The sequence below is a fragment of the Gracilinanus agilis genome, chromosome 3, assembly GCF_016433145.1.
Source record: "Gracilinanus agilis isolate LMUSP501 chromosome 3, AgileGrace, whole genome shotgun sequence".
Taxonomy (NCBI): Eukaryota; Metazoa; Chordata; class Mammalia; order Didelphimorphia; family Didelphidae; genus Gracilinanus; species Gracilinanus agilis.
In genome coordinates, this window is record NC_058132.1 from 288,623,375 (window position 1) to 288,628,806 (window position 5,432).

The window sequence follows — 5,432 nt, forward strand, 5'->3', positions numbered from 1 at the left end:
ATCATGGGCATGTGGCAAAAACAAATATATGAAAGTAAAAATCATAAATCATTGCCCCAAAACTTAAATAGTTTAATGACTTCATTGTGGAGAAGCATTTATTCCCTTTGGGAATAGAAGGAAAACTACTGGTCAGTGAGATTTTCCATTTAGGTCGGAAAGATAGGAAAGCTTTCACAAGATAGCAAAGGGCAGCCATATCTCATGACCTCAGCTAGAGTTTTCTGGCTATCTCATAATATTATAGGTTCCATAACTTTGACCTTCCAGGAGATCTCAAAGAGGGAAAAACAAGGAAAAAATAAGAGCTATGTGTCTGCCTTATCTCCATTCATTTTGGGAGAACGAGAGGAGGAAAAATGGAGATAGATAAGAATAAATCCTAGGAAATGAAACAAAGAAACAAAAAGTCATGTTATACTTGTCTAGAATAAAGGTGACAAATAAAGTCAATATGCAATATGGGTCATTCACGAAGAATTTCTAGGCTAATAACATAACTTCTAAGAAACAACAAAGTAAAGTACAGTGGATGGAGGGCTGGCTATGTAGTCAGGGAGACCTGTTTTAAAGACTTTTTTTGACATATATGCCTTATGATCATGGGCAGTCATTTAACCTTTCAGAACCCTAGGCAAGTCTCTAAGACTACATTAGCGATTTTGCAAAATTCTAACATCACAGTGCACTGTCTTATACATATTTCACACAGAGGCACATATTCACATGCATAAAAACACATGTCTGCAGACATGTAAATTCAGGAAGTCTCACTTTCTATTATATATTATGTTATATTAAGCCTTTTAATATCATTCAAGTTGCTGTTATTTTTTAAGAATGCATTTCATTATCTCTATGTGAACAAACTATTGAAAAAAGCAAGTGCCAAGAAACTATTAGACTAATCTTTAGGAGCTGAAAAGATTCATTTTGATCAATGTCAAATTATATGTAACCCACTGATGAAACTGCTAAAGAAACTGCAACCTTAAGTAGGGGCAGCTGGGCTATCTCAGTGGATTGAGAGCCAGGCCTAGAGACGAAAGGTCCTAGGTTCAAATCCGGGCTCAGACACTTCCCAGCTGGGTGACCCTGAGCGACAGTGTGACCCACTGCCTACTGGTTGTGGCCCTATGCTCCAAGAATGGAGTCCCAGGATAAAAAAACAACAACAACAAAAAAAACCTGATGAAACTAATAATTTAGCCCATTATTTGCTGGGTAATACTTTCCTTCATCCTATCATGTTATTTTTTATTACATTTTCACCATCATGATAATCTAAAAGTTTCCAAGTACACATTCTTCTTTATTTTCAAGGAAATGGCAAGATCTCATTCTAGAAATCAGTTGAGATTTTTATGATTTTTATACGAAGGAAGAGATGCACCTTTCCTAATTGTTTCTTGTTTTACTGAGATCAGTTTATCCTATACCATCAGTGCCACTGGTCCAAGAATATCAGTATGCCCTCTCCTTAGATACAATGCATGAGTCAGCCTCTCTAGGAAATTATCTCATTATACAAAAGTTATATTATTACATAAGTAACTAGTTTTCTGCAAGGAGAAAATAAATAGGAAAAGATGTCAGGTAACTTTTAACAAATTGAAACCGATCAACAAATTTTTGTCTAGAATCTGAGCATAAGAAAATTGTGAAGAAACAATTTGTGGGTCCATCATGGAGAGAAGAGCAGAATGATATATGATGCAATGAATTATAATAAATACCTAAAATTTACATAACACTTTAAAGATTTCAAAGGGCTTTGTAGCTGTTCTATTACTTGATCTTCACAATAACCCTGTGGGATGCATCATTATTCCCATTTTACAGATTTAGCAACTGAAGTGGACTTAACCAGGAATACATAGTTAATAAGTGATGAAGTAATCAAAACTGGATCTTGTTGACCAGAAGCTCACCACATTACCTTTTATATCACCTAGATGTTATAAATTGTTTAAACATGTGACCAAACTATGAGAAAAATATCTTGTACCACAAGAATAGCCAGTCTGTAGATTAATTCTAAAAATCTGAAAGCATCTAAATGTAATGGGTGAACCACTATGAAATCTGTGAAAGTTTACCAAAAAATGGCTCAGGGATAGAGAAGGGTAAATGAGGTCAACTACTAAAAGTTGGAAATTGAAAGGACATTTTCACCAGGACCAGGAGGCAAGGTATTTAAAAAAGAGAGCCATTTTAAAGTCTAATTGGTCACAATGAACAGAAGGAAGTAAGGCAATAATTGAGGTAAAGGGGAAAAGGATAAAATGAAAGGAATGAAAGTACAATAAGGAAGGAAAAGGGGTTTACTTCTTAAGTGAGTCAGAGGGAGAGATGGAGGGATGAGTGGCAATTATTTTAAGGCAATTTCCGAGTTTCTGGTCATATAATTGGTACAGTTATAGGTAATGGTTAAGAGGAAAATAACTAGTATAAGATAAGTGAGTCCTTGCTTAAGGTTGCCAAAACATAGAAAATATCAATGATCATTCTGTACTGTAGATACAACTGAGTTTAGCACTAAGGATAGAAATCAGTTAAACACTATGCTATAATGTGCTGATTCCTTGAGGGTAGATATCATGCAGAACCAATTAATATTATGGCATTGATTTTTGAGATTTCTTTGACCTTAAGAGATGGATTCTGGTGTAAACAACAAAAACATTAGGTGTCATTGAAAGGATGTGCTTCAAATGGCAAATGGGAATAATATTCTGCAAGGGAAAACTTAAGTAAAGTGACAATTTAAGCTTTTCCATTCTAATTACATTGAGTTATTCTTACATTCTATTAAAACAAAGCAACAAATAGGAAATCCTGAACATGAATTAAATGCTAATTTGAGTTTGTACTCTTGCCAACAATTTGTCTTTTAATGTAACCAGAATATTAAGCAAAGAATATTCAGGAAAATTTTCTGTAACTAGAATCTACCAGAAGTTTTTTTTTCTGAATTTCCAAGTCTTCTAAGTATTTTGGGAATTCTTTTTCAATAACTCAATAGCTTTTATATGAGCTATTTATTGATTACTTATATTTACTGTATACTATGCTTTTCTTCTTAAACATAGTATATCAGATAGTTATAGTTGCTTGTTTTGGGTGATTCTGAGTCACATGAAGATTAATAAGAGAAGGTGGAATGATAACTTGAATGAATTCCATGCTAAGGAAGAAAAAATGGCCTAGAAGGAGTGAGATAGAGAGAAATCTGTGATAAAAATGAAAAACAAAAAGATTTAGAAGGAATAACACAAAAGGAAAGATGGCACAATGAGAGATTCTTATGAGAGAAGGCATCTCAGAGCATGAAATCATGTAAATGACAGTTATGGATATGAGCAGTATATGAACTAAGAAATAGAACCTGGAGGTCTGCCTCAGGTTCCTCAAATATAGAAAGACTTATAGCATGTTCTTCCTCCTTCTTTTCTGTAACCACCAAAAAGTATCTATATATACTGTGATATAATTATATAATTATACTCAATAAATACTTCATTCTTTTCCATTCCATCAATTATTGTAACACGATAAAATTTTGGCAAAAGTAAAGGTAGCATGACCATGTTAGAAATGGCCCAAATGGATATCAAACCCAGCTGGGGACCTAGAACTTACTCTGTTGAAAAAAAATTCCTCCTTTTGGGTCATTTGCCTTTTTCTCATAATAGATGGCAAAGCAAGTGCAGTTGAATGACCTTTGGGGGCAGTGAAACATGGCTGCCTTTCCGCACAATTAATTAGCCAATCAAAACCTGAAGTTTTCTTCTCCCAAGTGGTTTTCTAATACCTCTAGAAATTCATCATCGTCTTCCCCATTGCTATCTTTGTCCTCTGACTTGACAGCAGCATTCAAAACATTAGATATGATTTCTGCATCAATAACATAACGACTCACGAAACTCTTGCCTGACTATAGCTACTCTTTCTCTCTTGTTTGCACTGTCTGAATCTAGGGTATATCTGACCATTTCAAGCACTTTTGCTGGGGCTGGTAGAAAGAACTTATGATAAAGCCTACATATATTTTATTATCATCATGAGGAAATTACATTTTACTAATATAAATCAGACCTAAATTTGCTCCAAATTCTCCCTTAATTTTTAACTTTTAATTAAACCCAGGCACAAACAACAATGAAATGACAAGGAAATTATAATTCCTTCATAGGGCCTATAAGATAGATCATGAATCCTCTTGTGTAAGAAATGTGATAGTCTGGAAAACAAACTAGCCCATGTTTTGTGACCATCGAAAAACACTACAGTGAAGAATGATGATAAAATCTCATGTTCCTTAGCAATAATATAACATTTTTATCCTCTGGAAATTCAGGAATCTGAAATGATATTTTGGCAATTGTATAAATGGATGATTGAACTAAGAAGAAAAAATTCACAGGAAAAATGTATATGTTCAAATTTGAATATGTATGTAAAATGCATACATTTGCATAGATGCACATGTGTACATATGTAGAAATATTATTACATTTATATGAATGTATAACTGCAGCTGCATATATAAATATTTATGTGTATAGGAAGAGCATGTGTCATGAATTATGCATGTGTAGGTACACGTGTGTATATATGCACATATATATAGTGGCATACACACATATAGTCTCATATTTTAATTTGTGCTCCACAAGCAATAGGTCAATTAGTGATATCTTTGAAATCTCTGTGAAGATAAAATTTCTCAAATATCAATGATTTTATTTCATAGGAGCCTGGATTTTTAAGACATTTGAAAGCACCTAACCTTTGAATAATATGCTTTAAAATAGAAGGTTTGAGATATAATATAGCTCCACAAATTTAAATAATTTAGAATATCAAAATTATTTTAAAAGGTACATTTTGTGATTTTGAAATTATATGGCATATAATAGCTAATATTTATATTGAGCCATCTGTGCTTATAAATTTCACATTGTGTGTAGTCATCTATTTTTGTCTTTTATATTATGATAATATTTTTCACTTTACTTCCTTATGGAGAGAAATTGGAATCTATGTTGTTGGATTGTTTTTATCTATTCATATTTTGCTAATAATGTAGTATTTATGAGTTAATCATGCCAACTTTAGTCAAATGATTTCCTGGGGGCATGTAACAGAAACAATAAGGTATTAGGGGCTTAAACTCAGTAAAAATGTCTACAATTTTTTACCACTTCATTAGAGAAAGTTCTTCATATAAGCTTGATGGAATATAGAATTTCTTGTCACTGACTATGCAACAGATTGAAAACCACTCTGGTGATCTTTTTTAAAAAAGACATTATGTCGGGAGTTAATTGAGACAAAATAGAGGTTTGATAAGTATAGGCTATATATACTTGAGAATAAATCTATATAAGGACCAAGAGAACAATATATAAATTAACAGAAATATTGTT